The 15,829-nt window shown below is 50.5% G+C and overlaps 1 long non-coding RNA gene across 4 annotated transcripts; it reads right to left on the reverse strand.

Annotated features, from left to right (window-relative positions):
* Positions 1–9,909: 9,909 nt before the first annotated feature.
* LOC147966613 (uncharacterized) lies at positions 9,910–13,486 on the reverse strand. 4 transcript variants are annotated; one of them, XR_015609004.1, is made up of 3 exons: positions 12,695–13,486; positions 12,336–12,485; positions 9,910–10,298 (listed from the first exon to the last, which is right to left on the reverse strand). It is a non-coding gene; the product is annotated as an uncharacterized LOC147966613 (long non-coding RNA). The 4 variants fall into 4 exon arrangements; XR_015609003.1 differs by having other exon boundaries at positions 12,701–13,485; XR_015609005.1 differs by having other exon boundaries at positions 12,853–13,471.
* Positions 13,487–15,829: the final 2,343 nt, after the last annotated feature.

Raw genomic sequence — 15,829 nt, forward strand, 5'->3', positions numbered from 1 at the left:
CCATGGCGATAGACAAACAGTGAGGCGTCCGAGCGAGTGACGCTGAAGCCCAGTGTCTCAAAAAACCCGGCGATCTGCTGGTACCAAGCGCGAGGTGCTTGCTTGAGCCCGTATAGAGACCGGGACAGCAAACACACATGGCCAGGAAGAGATGCGTCGACGAAACCGGTGGGCTGCTCACAATAAACCTGCTCCTCAAGATGGTCGTGGAGGAAGGCGTTGGAGACATCCATCTGATGAACTGGCCAGCCTCGGGACACCGCAAGCTGGAGGACGGTGCGAATCGTGCCCGGTTTGACAACCGGTGCAAACGTCTCAGTGAAGTCAACTCCAGCGCGCTGTCGAAAATCACGAACCACCCAGCGAGCCTTGTAGCACTCAAGTGTACCATCCGAGCGGGTCTTGTGGCGAAAGACCCACTTGCCGCTGATGACATTGGCGCAAAGAGGCCCGGGAACCAGTGTCCAGGTGCGGTTCCGCTGGAGAGCATCGAACTCTTCCTGCATCGCGGCAAGCCAGTGGGGATCATGAAGGGCTGCGCGAGCGGCGGGAATAGGGGACGGCTCCGTGGTGGAGGAGGCGAGGAGGTACTCGTCGCTCGAGTACCGCAGACTCGGACGGTGAACGCCAGCTCGGGCCCGTGTGACGGGGCGAGACGGCAGCGCCGGGACGTCCGGCGAGGCAGAGGGCGAGACGGCTGGCAAGACGGCCGGCGAAGCCGCCGGCAAGGCACCCGGCGTGGCAGCCGGCGACGGGGCGGCCCCCGAGGTGGCCGGTGAAGATACCGGCGACGCGGCGGACCGTGAAGATGCCGGCGGAGAGGCCGGTGAAGATACCAGCGAGACGGGCGATGCCGAGGCCCCTGACGGAGTCGGTGAGGGCGACATGGGGGCACGAGGCGCAGCTCGTCCCACGGCGCGAGGACCGCCGAATCCCGGAGGCGGTCCAAGAACCGAGCGGGGCCGTCCACCTGACGGGGTCGCTAGAGGGCTGCTGGTGGCCGGCGGCGACGGGGCGACGGGAGGTACCCTCTGAAATGGAAACACCTTCTCATCAAAGTAAATGTGTTGGGAGGTGAATACACAATGTGAGACCTGATCGTAGCAGCGGTATCCTTTGGTGTTAGGTGGGTAGCTGAGGAAGATGCAAGCGATGGAGCGAGGTCCAAGCTTATGAGGCGCAGCGGCGGCGATGCTAGGATAGCAGAGACAACCAAAGATGTGAAGGCCATCATAAGATGGGGGCGCACCAAACAGGAGATGGTGAGGGGCATAGTTCCAGCGTGGGCGACACGGACGGATGTTGATGAGGAAGGTGGCGGTGGCGAGAGCACCCGACCAAAACCGGGGAGGCACGTTAGAGTGAAAGAGCAACGTGCGGACGCAGTCGTTAAGAGTGCGTAGGATACGCTCGGCACGGCCATTTTGTTGGGACATGTAGGGACAAGTGAGGTGGAAGATAGTGCCATGAGAGGCTAGAAAGTTACGAACAGCGATGTTGTCAAACTCTTTTCCGTTGTCAGTTTGTAATGCAAGGATAGGACAACCGAACTGTGTGGTGACATAGGAATAAAAGGCGTTGAGTGTGGCAAGGGCGTCGGACTTGCGACGAAGAGGAAATGTCCACACATAATAAGAGAAATCATCTAAGATCACCAAATAGTATAGGTAGCCCGTGTTGCTCGCAACCGGGGATGTCCAAACATCACTATGCAATAACGGAAACAGAAAAGTGGAAATAGTGGTAGAAGCGCTAAAGGGAAGACGAACGTGCTTGCCAAGACGACAAGCCTCACAAGTATGGTCGTCGATCTTAGTGGATGAGAATGAAAAACTCTAAAGAATTTGACGCAAAGTGGTGGGGTCGGGTGTCCCAAACGAGCATGCCAAAGGTCGACACCTGCAGCGAGGGCGACTGGGGTGGTGGAGGCGGTGGCGGAGGAGTGCAACGGATAGAGCTCGTCAGGACTATCACAACGGTGAAGGACCATCCGAGTACGGGCGTCCTTCACGGAAAAACTAACATCATCAAATTCAACGGTAATGGGATTCTCACGAGCAAGACGACGAACAGAGACAAGGTTCCACTACTAGGGAAAAGCTTATAGACAGACGCTTACTAGTAGCGTGAGTTTATACCCCTCGCTGCTGCTACTTACTAGTAGCGTGGGTTTATAGCCCTCGCTACTACTAAGTTGATAGTAGTAGCGCGGGTTTATAACCCTCGCTACTACTAAGTGGTCTCTGCTGTGCCCCCCGGAACATGCCATAGTAGTAGCGAGGGGTATAAACCCGCGCTACTACTAAGTTGATAGTAGTAGCGCGGGTTTATAACCCTCGCTACTACTAAGTGGTCTCTAGTGTGCCCACCTGGGACATTGCCATAGTAGTAGCGAGGGCTATAAAACTGCGCTACTACTATCGACCCACGAAGACATATGTACACATAGCGTGCGGAGGCCCAAATCCAAACCCACACTCTTCTGATTCCCCTTCTCCTCCCACTCGCCATTCCCTTCCTCGCCCACCACCACTGCCGGCCTCGCACCTCGGCGCTACTCCAAATCTAGCGACCTCCTCTCGCAAACCCCTCCCCTACCCCTTCATCCTGCTTCTTCTCCGCTGTTGGAAGGAGAGAGAAACCAGCAGAGCGTCATCCACATGGCGGCGGCCAGATCCGCCATGGATGCAACCACTTGCACCTCCTCACCGGGTCAAGGGTCCGACGACAAGCAGCAGCAGGTCACCGAGATTCATCTAGGGTTTTGGGCGTCGGCACCAACTCCGTCGGCCACCGGTGAGTTCCTCCTCCTACTGCTCTCTCTATCTCTCTCTTCCTCTTTCTAATAAATTTCTCTTCTTTTGTAGCAGCAGTAAACGAGAGCTGCGGGCACAAGTTGGGTGGGGAAGCACCATCACCACGAACAACTTCATCCCCTCCAGGACCAGTAGCAGCCATGAATGGAGAGGACGATGACGCCGAGCAGAAGCAGCCGCCATTGCTGCAATTAATTTTTTTAATTCTGAATTAGTTAGTAGTAGCGTGGGGCTCTGACCCGCGCTACAACTAAGTAGTAGTAGCGCGGGCGGCAACCGTGCTATTACTACTAGAAGTAGCAGTAGCGCGGGTACCACCAGCGCTACTGCTAAAAGTTAGCTGTAGCGCCCTAGCAGTAGCGCAGCCCCCCGCGTAACTAAATCAGGAGAAACAAGGACATTAGACATGGTGAAAGGAAACAAAGTACGACCAACATGTGTGATAGGTAGAGAGGAACCGTTACAAATGGTGATACGAGTAGGAGTACAAACCGGAGTGAAGGAGCTTAAGGTACCGGGATGAGATGTCATGTGGGCGGTCGCGCCCGAGTCCATGTACCAAGCGTCGCCGGTGCCGAAGGGGTTCGGTGATGAGGCCGAGTGCAGGGCAGCCAAAGGAGTAGGGCCCCATGGCAGGGAGACCGACAGTGAGGCAAAGCCGGCGTAGGGCTGAACCGGGGTGGGCGGAGCAAGGCCGCCGGCCATCGGCGGGGCGGGCAGAGCCAGCACCAGTCGGCTGCTGCAGCACGTCGAAGTTGGCCAGATGGCCCGCCGGGAAAGCCGGCGGCATAGTGTAGCCGCCGAGGGGCTGAACCAGGGCGGGCGGAGCGTGGCCATCGGCCATTGGCGGCGCCGGCTGCATGTTGGTGAAGCGAGACGGCGCGCCCGTGTACATGGGGCCGAAGGGAGACGACGCAGCAGAAGACATTGCAGCGGCGACGGCGGTGGCTGGGGAAGGAGGCGCGGCGGCGGCCAGGGAGCCGTCGGCGGCTGGAGGGGGCGCGGCAGCGGCCGGGGTGGCGACGGTAAGAGGAGCGGCAGCGGCGCGGCTGAGGGGCCGCGGCGGCTAGAGGGAGAGAGGGCAGGAGCGGGGGTGGGGAAGGGCGGCCATGAAGAGCTACGGCGGCGGCGCGAGGAAGGCGCGGCGGTGGCAAGGGTTAGGGTTGGAAGGAGGAGGTTGCGGAAGCGGGGAGCAGAGTGCAGCGGCGACCGGCGACCGGCGGAGGCGGCGGCGGCGCGGAAGGCGCGCGGCGGCAACTGCGGCGGGTGGCAGCGGCGGCGGCGGCGTGAGGTGGGCGGGGCAGCGGCGACCGGCGGCGGTGGCGGCGGCGCGGAGGGCGCACGGCGGCGACGGCGGCGGGGCAGCGGCGACCGGCGGCAGTGGCGACGGCGCGGAGGGCGCACGGCGGCGACGGCGGCGGCGTGGAGGACGTGCGGCAGCGACTAGGGTTAGGTCGACCGACCTGCGATAGATACCATGTAGAATATGAAGTATAGGCTGTGCAAATACAATACATTGATCGGTGCACCAGGCACGTATATATGAGTACAGAGAGGGGCCACAACCTCGACTATACAAAGAAAACAGGAGGTGGGCTCAATACACAATATACACCTACACAATATACTCAACAGTACAACACATGGCACAATCAAAAGGGACGTAAACATGGTACCCGAAGCAGAGTGACATGGGATGCTCAGCCCAAAGAGGAGCTACAACACAACGCTAAACTACCCAATCCAACAAGAGACAACCCTAACTGAGACTATGCCCCAACACTCGGAATCGAGTACCAGACATGGCATGAGCAAGCAAGACGACGTCTTCATGAAAAGGAATGACGTTGTGACGCCGCCGTCGTCCGATCCATGGAACTGGATCTGGGGTTTCCCCCGGCGCTCAAACAGGGGCTCGGAGAATAGGCCTTGGCAGCGCCTCCAAGAAGGATACGCCACCCACAGGTGTCGCCGCTGCCAGCATCAAGCTGGGATTTCGCCCTGGCCAATGTCCAAACAATCCCAAAGCCATCGGAACTGGATCCAATATGGGGACAAGTCATAAGTTGGGATGGCCATCGCCAGAAGGGGAGCTATGCCACCGGATGCGCGAGCAATGGACCTGGCGGAGGAGGGGCAAGGCAAGGGGTGGCAATAGAGGTTGGACAGGCAACAACGAGACGTAGAGGAACCAACACACGGCATACGACGACAGCCGGCAAGTTGACGAGCCAGGATCCGGAGAACGTAGATCTGGATCAGCGAAGCAGGAGCAGCCAAAACACCGGCGGACCCATGAAGCCGGAAAGAGCAGAGCTTCAAGAGCACTGGGCCATAGCCGCTACAGGAGGAGCGCCGACAGGCTGGTCCCTGGAAAACGCAGGTTCCAAGCCAATCGGGATCGTAACAGCGAAGGCGAAATCGACCGTGTGCAGGCCGCCGCGTCGAAGATGAGAGAATCCACACCACCACCGAGCAGAATAGCTACAGCCCCGCGTGGATCCAGAAAAGGGTCACCTACAGCACCATCGACGAAGTACTCATCAGCGGGGGGCCCCGCGCATGGCCACGGCTGGCCCGTGCGCACGGGACGAAGAAGGGGGCGCCCAACACACGGCCACGCACGGCCAGCGCGTCGCGCCCGCCGAATCCCTCCGCCGCGACCCCCATGGCCAGAACTGTCGAGCTCGCGCGAGTAGCCAGGGAGGAGACGCGGCCGGAGACAGGAGAGGGGTGGCGCCGCCGCACGCAGAAGAGGTCCGCCGCGGAACCGCCCCTCGCAGACGGGAGGCCAGGCCCCGCCTGAAGACGCCGTATGAGGCAGGAACGCCCCACCGCCACCCTCCTTGGGCACGCCCGGACTTCGCCGGCATCCCCTCCGGCGGCGGCGACGCGAGGGAGGCGGATCTGGGGCGCGGCCGGCAGCGCTGCTAGGGTTCCCCTCGAGTCGCCAGGGAGGCTGCGCGGGGGGGGGGGGGGGGGGTGTTACCTTTTCCTTGTGTGTCACTGCCTTTTAGGTTTATCTAGACACGAATGTATCTAAGTCTAAAACATGTTGAGATACATCCGGATCAAGACAAATCTAAAACAAGTTTTTCAGAATGGAGGGAGTATTACTTAACTTTGTCATGGCGAATTTAGTGCTTTTGCCTCCTACAAAGTAAGATCGATTGCTACATTGTTTTTTTTTCAAGAAAACACATAAGTTATGTGTGTCACTTATATTAAGATAGTGTTTTACAGACAAACAAGAAAGGGCACTGGGCTGCTGCCGCAGCAGCCGGGCATACCTAACAGCATCAGCCAACCCTCCACATACAAATGATAGTAGTAACCTCTATCTCCCCTAGGTCCCACCCGGTCCAGCCGAATTCCATAGAGTCTGCAGGTGAGGGGTGAGGGTATGCTGCCTCCCTTTCGGTGAAGCGGTGTTTCGTTCTACATATTCTTGGCGGTGGCTTTTGGCGGCATGGAACAGCGGAGACTTGGCGTCAGATGTGTGGTGACGGACACACGCAGGAGGTCGACGCTGTCTGGCGTCGTGGTGGCGTCGGCGGCAGCGAGACCGGGTAAGGCCGATGCAACAGTACAACTCTGAAGATGGATATGTGGCAGGTGGCTGTGGCGGCCTTATACCCGGCAGGCGTCCTGATTGAGGAGCACGCCGGACTGGTGGGTGCCCATACCCGGCAGGCGTCCTGGTTGGGACCTCGGGTCTTAGATGTTAGGTTTGGCTGCGAGGTCTGTTTGGTATTAGGCCCAGACCATCAGCGCCCCTTCATCAGTTAGATAGGAGTAGCGACAGAGGTTACGAAGATGGTGGCTTTGATCTTACTGTTGTACGACTTTATAAGGTCATGTGTTAATAATTAATAAATTAGCCGTATGCATCGTCCAGATGCAGAGGCCGGGGTATTCTACCTTTTCTATAAAAAAAATCTACTAACCACAGCCTGCCGGAAGAGACGCAACATTGTCGAACACACGTTTGTTCCTCTCGAGCCACAGATAGCGCATATTGATGATCCCCAGATAGTTGAGCTACATGCATTGCTCAGGCGGCACCGCCCTGCAGATTGCTACATTGTTCGGTACTACTACTTATGATTTGTGAATTGCGATTGACTTGCAGGTTCTTCTCTGAAACCGCTCAGTTCTATCGTGTCAATGAGTTGGAGATCCGGACCAAGGCAAACACAAACATATGTCATATACTTGGTGTTCAAGCTGGCATATGCATTCTATGAGTTCAATTTCCCATACGAGGTGGCATCGGCTGGTGTCGCCGGGAGCAGTGGCGGAGACAGGGAGGCCAGCAGGGGCTTTAGTTACCTCTTCGAGCTCAACTAAAAAGATACTATGAAGATAATGTCAGTTCATTACTACCCACGACACAATTTTCAGGCGACAATCAGTACGAAATCAGCTTTCATATCTGTGCCACATTTTCTGGTTTTGACACGATCAATTGCGCGAGGTCAAGAACGTATTCGAGAATCTGGAATGGACATAAACATCACGTTACTATAGTGCTTGTTGTCAGTTCAGGTAGCAAATGGAAATATCGCTGGCCAGATAATGCACACATTTTGTAAGGCCATGCCTGGCTGACGGTCGTAAGGTGCAGAAAACCATGTAACATCAATATATAATGCTTATTAAGATTCATTGTTTTTGTTAAAAACATGGTTTTAAATAGCGCGCTACAGCTTCGCTATAGCGCTTAGAAGTTAGAAGAGGCCCTTTGTTAAGGGACTTTAGTCCAAACACATGAACAAATATTTTAAATAACACGTTATAGTTCCGCTATAGCACGCTATAATCTTTAGAAAAGGTTTTCCCCGCTAAAAGGCATAGCGCGCTATTAAAACTATGGTTAAAAATTGCAAACATAATGTCAGTTTGTTCTCCAAAGAATGCAAGGTTGGTTTGCATTGTTATTTGCACAGATTAAGACAGTTTGCACCCTAGTCTATCTACTGGTAGTATAGGGTCAGCTCTCATCCAACTAACAAAAATATTTTTTCAGTTAAAAAATTATGACAGGCTGAAGTAAATGGGAAATGAAAGTCTTCACAAATATGTTTACCCTCCAGTTAGTAGAAAACATGCAACACATACCAGTAGATTGCTCTAGTTCATAGATCCAAGAAAAGAAGATGAATTAGACTGACGGAGCTAGATGGTCAAATGTTGTTGATCCTATCTAGATGGCTGAATTGATTCAAGGCTCTTCAATCTACAGGGATAGAGAGCTTAAAAGTCAAGAACATAAGGAATATTCTTGACTTCTAAGCTCTTCAATCTACAAAATGTTCCGTCGGTCTGATTGAAGAGCCTACAAAATGTTCTTGACTTCTAATCTACAAAATGTTCTTGACTTCTTGCAGACGGGTAGGCAGTACTCAATGTTCTTGAAAGATTAAAGTTCCGTTTCAAATTAAAATTTATATGTGGTTTTTCCATAAGGAAGTGATCTTAACTAAGGATAATTTGGTAAAGTGTAGACAGGTAGGCAGTACTCAATGTTGTTTTTGTGATCAGGATGAGACTATAAAATACCTCTTTCTCGATTGTCCGTTAGCCAAAGTCCTCTGGCCTACTTTGTATATAGCCCTTAATGTTAATCCTCCACCCAGTATCAACATGTTACTTGGGACATGATTAAATGGAATCGAATCAAACTTAGCTCGACATATTCAGATAGGGATATGTGCAATACTTTGGGCTCTATGAAACTGTAGAAATGATATGATTTTTAACCGAAATTGTTTACCATCTTTTTGCAGGTTATTTACAGAGCCACTACTTGGAAATGTACGTGTTTGCTACTCACTTATGCGGACTCTAGGGAGCTTTTGGTTACGGGGAGCAACAGGTGGGAGATGGCAACGTGGGCTATCTTCAACCCATTTGGATGACGGACTACTAATAGGCCAAGTGTTTAAGTCATCGTAGCCTGTTCTTTTCTCGCCGGTTGTGGCGGCTTTTATTTAATTATCTTGGGCTCCTTTTGACCTCGTACTTTGTTGGACTTATTTTACTTAATAAAATGGTTACATGCATTATTCTGAGGCAGAAGCCGGGGTTATCCTCTTTTCCAAAAAAATTCACCACCACCACCATGGTGAGCATTCCTTGCTTGTTGCCCACAATCACTGTCGATCAGTCACTGCAAGTATAAGAACACACACACACACTCACCCACATTTGTTTCTGACAAACATACGTGACTGGGCTGAACTGTTCATTCAGTATACAAAATTATTTGCAACACAGATAATATCTGTTTATTACACTATTTTCACAGGCAAACATCGCCTGGCTTTGATATTGGAACATATTGAGATAACTGAAAGTTAGCGATAGAAATAAAGGAAGCATGATCACACACACACACAAAGCTACCTTCATTAGGAACTTAGATGATTAATTAGGACAAAAGAGTAACAAACATCAAACAAGTCGAAATTTATACAAAGAAGAAAACGCACAGAATTTGCTACCCCCTTGATTAAGGACCTGAACAGTGCAGTAGTGATCAACATGCAAAGAAAAAAATGCTTCATGCATCGCTGCCAAGATTGCACCTTCTTCTTCACACTGTCCATCGGCTCAGCACCCACAACCAGCAGGTAGCCTTTTCCTTGTTTGTCTTTCTTTACCTTGGTTTCTTCAGTGGCTGAAAGTAAATGAGAAATAAAAGTCTTCACAAATATGTCACTCTCCTGTTGGCAGAAAACATGCAACACACACTACACCACAACACGAACGCAAGGGCATGTAAACTGCCGGGAGAACACACTTAATAGGGCATGTAAACTGCCGGGAGTCGATTTCTCCCAACAGATAGAACTGCCACGAGAACGGCTGCCGGGAATAACTTCTCCCGGCAGATAAATTTTCCCGGCAGTTTATCTGACCTTAACAATATACATGCCGGCAGTTCCATTGCCAGCATACACAAGTGTACCCGGCAGATAATCTGCCATCACGTTTTGTTTCACCAATAGTCTAGACTATTCTTGCCAACATATCCCCAATTTAATAATGTTCAGGCCTTGTACAAAATTTCACTCGTGATTCAATAGCAGACCTCAAACACTTTCATACTAAAATTTCAACATTTCAACATACATACATTTGTTCAGTAGCATCCAACCACATCAATAAACATAATTTACAACTAAGTTACACCAACTGTTTGAGCTTGACTCGTGGCTACAACCATGTCCAATAAGACAATGGCATTATCACATTTTCTGCTCAGCCGTTTGTTGGATGACATTAGTACATTACCATATTCATGGGATGTCTTTTGAATACCAGACTCAGCACAATCCTGTGAATCTGCATTACTCGAAGAGGGCCACATGTCTCCAGCAGAAGAGTCACCAAACTTGCAATGCTCTGAAGATCAGACTAACCTCCCCTCACTTGATTGTGTTGTTACTGTGAAGATCTTCTAGTGATGATGCCAACCTGAACAGATAGGATGGTACAACTGCTATAAGGTAATACAACAACAACAACAAAGCCTTTAGTCCCAAACAAGTTGGGGTAGGCTAGAGGTGAAACCCATAAGATCTCGCAACCAACTCATGGCTCTGGCACATGGATAGCAAGCTTCCACGGACCCCTGTCCATAGCTAGCTCTTTGGTGATACTCCAATCCCTCATGTCTCTCTTAACGGACTCCTCCCATGTCAAATTCGGTCTACCCCGCCCTCTCTTGACATTCTCTGCACGCTTTAGCCGTCCGCTATGCACTGGAGCTTCTGGAGGCCTGCGTTGAATATGCCCAAACCATCTCAGACGATGTTGGACAAGCTTCTCCTCAATTGGTGCTACCCCAACTCTATCTCTTATATCATCATTCTGGACTCGATCCTTCCTCATGTGGCCACACATCCATCTCAACATACGCATCTCCGCCACACCTAACTGTTGAACATGTCGCCTTTTAGTCGGCCAACACTCCGCGCCATACAACATTGCGGGTCGAACCGCCGTCCTGTAGAACTTGCCTTTTAGCTTTTGTGGCACTCTCTTGTCACAGAGAATGCCAGAAGCTTGGCGCCATCTATATTGTAGCACACAAAAATGGACATACATCTATACTGTAGCACACAAAAATGGACATAATATCACATACTCCCTCCGTCCCATAATATAGGACGTTTTTTTACACTGGTGTAGTGTCAAAAAACGTCTTACATTATGGGACGAAGGGAGTAGAAAATACATACTGGCATAATAATCATTTTGCAAGCAAAGAAGCAAACCATAGTGATGTTTTCAAAGCAAGTAGCATACAACTACATATGGCAGTTGCCATGTATTTCTACTGCATGTTTTCAAACTTCCCATGTGTATCTATACCAATATTATTGCTGCTGAGTACGAATTCACAAACATTGATACCTTCCAGTACAGTTCAAGATATGTATAAACAAATCTATATCGAACACGTCAGAGATATATTAGTCGTGTTTGGTTCTAGGAGAATTTTTTATCCAGGAAATAATGCTAATAGTGCGAACTGCAAAAGCATACAAATATTATTTTGTATTCTAGAGTATGAAAGTTTAAGCAAGGATTATGGCACCTATGTGAACTTACATCGCTCTAGGAAAGTATTTCAACAAACTAAGTGGTGTTACAGAAACAAACTCTCTATCTCTCCCTCTCACTGACAATTTAAATAAAAGAATTGAATATTTACACTCAATTCAATGGCATTGCAGTCCCACTCCATTGTCTGATTGAGAGCATGGTTCATCTAGCAATCAAAGGCGTGGCAGTTACATTCTGACTGAATATAAACCATAGTGCTGCTTTCAAACAAGTAGCTTTTACTAGCATGTTTTCAGACTTTCAGTGTGTATATGTCTATAACAAGATTACTACAGCTGATTATAAACTCACAAATGTTGTTCCTTCCAGTACATTCAGGCTGTATAGAAAATGGTAAATAATAAAAGGCAGGTCAGCCAATTTTTACACATGAGGTGCTTCCTTTTTGAAACAGCCCCCAGTTAAGAGGAAAAAAGTATATGCATCTAGAACAAAATTATGCAAAGAGAAGCCTCCACGCATGTATATGTGGCTCCCAAGTCCCACCATCAATCCATAAAAAGGATTTTCTGAAAGAAAATAGAGCTGGCATAACTAAGGTAAAGGTCACTTGTGTTCTTCCCAAATAAATCACTTGTATTAGCATGGCATGTAGCAGGACTCTTGCGTGGAGAGGTCTCGGGGCTGTTCGCTAGGTTGTATAGGCGGGGCGGGTAGTTTGTGAGTAATCCGTGTGGTGAACCTTGAGCCTAAGGCCATGGATGTAAAAACGTGGATGGGGCTCTCCACCCCTCTCTTCTATTAATATATAATACACATGCTTGTGCGTATTCTTGAAAAAAAAATCACTTGTATTAGCCAATGCTCTCCACCCCTCTCCAATCCTGCAGTTTCTAATTGAAGTGTTGAAAATCAGATTATACGTGTGAAGAGAAATGTTACCACTTATGCGAAATTTTGTGAGCAAGCTTCTGTTTCTTTATTCATTTGCTAGATTGTAGTTTCCTTCTTTTTCCCAAGAGTGCGCTTTCCATGTTCTTTCTTAGGACAGAGGATTCCTAAGAGTGCGCCTCATTCTACTTCCTTCTTGCCCTGCAGAGGCAAAACAGAAAATCATACATATAATGTTAGATTATGAATGTTTGCTAAGAAACAATGTGGCCAAAGGTAGGCACAAAAAAGAGGAGTGTCAGCTCTCCAGGCTCACGAACAGACTAAAGTCCAGAGGCCATGGTCGCTGGCTATCTGGGGACTGGGGTAGCAGTAACAAAAAATCGACCCAACAAGTTAGGGGAACTCACTCATACCAAAAAGTCTAACAGCCTCGTCCCATCTGAGCAGCCAACAATATCGTAAGAAACCAAAAACATCTGGAGGAAGGCTACAGGAAAGAGGAGGATACACGTGTAGTGTGCTCGGTGTAAGCTTCCCAATAGAGCAGAAAAATAGAGGTGCGCACCTTTGGTAAGGAAATGCACACCTGTATCGAGTCCACCGTGACGGATCTGAGCAGCATGGTGTACCAGCACAGTGAGGAGCACCGCTCCTGCCATCGGAGTGGAGGATGCCGTGATGGGGATCCCGCCCTTGCTCGTCAGCGTAGAGGGCGGCGGAGAGTAGGAGCGCCACAGCCTGGTGGTGGCACGACGACCCTGAGACGGCAGAGGAGGCAAAAAGCACGGCTCCCTCTAGTGCTTGTCGTCGCCACGCTCGCAGCACGATGAAGGAGGCTCCCTTCCCTCCGTGGGGTCTGGAGCGGGAGAGGGAGGCGGCGTCGACCTCGCCGCACCGGGCGCCATCGACAGCGATGGGGTCGCCTAGGTCGGCGGACGGAGGCAGCAGAGGAGAAGGGGGGCGGCGGAGGAGCAGGAGGCTATGTGGATTGTGGACTAGGGTTCAATTTGGGGAAGATCTGGTTGGGCCGACGATTATAATTGCTTTTTTAGCGGTCCACACGCACTACCGGAGCATTTAGGCCCAATTATTTCGGGCTCGCGCCAAACAGACGCTCCCGGCAGATAGTGGGCCGTGTGCTTAGTTCTCGCGGCAGATAAAGTGTCCTCACGGTCGGAAATCCTTGCCGGCAGTTCGCGCGCCCTCGTACCTACAGTTCTCCCGGCAGTTTCTTTGCCACTAAGTACTTCTACCGGCAGTAGTAAAATCCCCGGCAGATAATTTGCCTTTGTTATTGTATTTCTCCCGGCAGTTAACTGCCCCCAATTAAGTGTTGTGGTATAGTGACATCTGGGGTGTCAAGAACATATTTAAGTATAATGGAATGTACTCCATCCGTCCCATAATGTAAGACATTTTTTGATTACATTATGAGACGGAGGGAGTATTAGATAAAAGGGTAGATGCTACACTTGGTAATTGAGGAAAATGAAAACACTAAATACGGTTAAGTTTATTACTAAGCAACATGACATGCTAAGTAATAATTATGGCGGCCTCGGCTGGTGGATCGGCGCCGGGTCTGCGGTGACCGGTGCTCGTTGGTGCTGGCCGTTCTTCCTCGGCCGCGGGGGCGGCGAGGCGGCGACATGTGGCGGCTGTTGTGCGGGCGTCTCGGCGGCGCCCGATCCAGATCTGAAGGCCTCCGTCTACTTCAACCAGGGCTGCCTTTGATGGTCATGCTTTTGGCGGCCTTTTGTCACCGGAGTTGTACCTTTTTGGCGGCTGGAGGTGGGAGGTGGCTCCGGAGAAATTCGAGGCCAGCAGTGCGGCCACGATGGCGGCGACGCTCGAGGGCGCCGTACCCTTCTTGTAGGCGCCGTCCAGGTTGCCTCCTTCCCATCTTCCTTCCACCCAGCTCGTATGCCGGGCGAAAGTCCAAATCCTTCTGGATCGAGCAACAGCGGCGCTCCGAGCATCGTCACCCTCTTGGGGGTGTCGTTCGTGGTGAGCTTGGGGTGGATGTGATGCTTTGGTTGCTTGGCGGCGGTTGGTGGCGTGGTCGGAGTTCGTCTGGTGGCGGTGCGTTGGCGCTCTGCCGCCTATGTGCTCAGCCTCGGAGTCCTTCTTCCACGGTGCTTGGTCTTCAGCAGCCCCGCCGGACTCGGCGAAGCGGTGCTTCATCCTACTCATTGATGGCGACGTATCTCGGCGGCGTGGCGCAGTGGAGATTCGGCGTCCGATGTGTGGCGATGGACTCGCGCAGGAGGACGAAGCTGTCTGGTGTCGTGGTGACGTTGATGGCTAAGTGGCCAGACAAGGTAGAAGCCTCAATATTTGCTCTGAAGACGGACCTGTGGAAGATGGCGGCGACGACACACGAGTGCGTCGGACCGGTTTGTACCCCAGACCCGGTATGTGGCTCGGCTGGGGCTTCCGGCTTTTGATGTTAGGCTTAGGTGAGTGGTCTGGATAGTGGCCCAGCTAGCACCCCTTCATCATTTTGATGTTGGGCTTAGATGAGTGGTCTGGGTAGTGGCCTAGCTAGCACGCCTTCATCATTTCGATAGGAGTAGCGGCAAATGTTACCAAGATGACGGATTCAGGCTTATTGTTGTAATACTTTGTAAGGTCCTCGAGAATAATCAATAAAGTGGCCGCATGCATCTCCCAGATGCAGAGGCCGGGGGTCATCCTCCTTTTAAAAAAAGTAATAATTATCGTTTGAAAAGCAAAAGGCGCGTTCATCCAACAGTTGGTCATCATTGAGACAGTTAGGCCTCCTTTGGTTCATAGGATAGGATTATCATAGTAATAGGAATCTTGTAGGAAATGAGATAACATGTATCTCAAATCCTATAAGTAGGAATAGGAAACAAGATGTCATTTGGTTGACACCAAAGGAATTTTTCCATTGAGTCTAGGCTCTTTTTTATTTTCCTATGAAATGTGGAGGATAGGAACCAATCCTATGTAGGAATATGAATCCATTCCTATGAACCAAAGGGCTCTAAAGGAAAAAATCCAATAAGAATCCTATCCTCTAGAATTCCTATGAAATTCCTCTAAACCAATGGAGGCCTTAGAATTTTTGATCGACCCATCTATCATCAAGTATGAATATTCTTTGGTTGCAAAAAGGTGAAATAAAAGAAAGTGGAATGAAGCAATTGAGTAACATAACTATAAATAAAGGCGTGTCAAGATTAAAAAATTACTGAGTAAAGAGGTTTGCAGTTGTGAATCATAGAGCACACAACTATTATTACCTTGTTTCCAAATAAGGAAGTACTGTAGTCATTGTTTTCTAGAATTCAGTTTAAGTGGTTGTGGAGTGGATAACTTGTTTTGATGGCATTTGCCTTGTTTCATGAACATGTGCTGCTGTAGTGAATTTTGGCATCCATTTTTGCACTCTGTTGCCTTGTCTCTCGGTAGACATTCCGCTTCGTTATCTTCTAGGAGTTTAACCATCAAAGGATCTGACCCTAGCGTTCCAATTTATTTTATGCAATCACCAAATCGTGTGGAGTACGAATCGA

This window comes from Triticum urartu, chromosome 6A (genome assembly GCF_056163025.1).
Source record: "Triticum urartu cultivar PI428250 chromosome 6A, HENAU_Tu73, whole genome shotgun sequence".
Classification (NCBI taxonomy): Eukaryota; Viridiplantae; Streptophyta; class Magnoliopsida; order Poales; family Poaceae; genus Triticum; species Triticum urartu.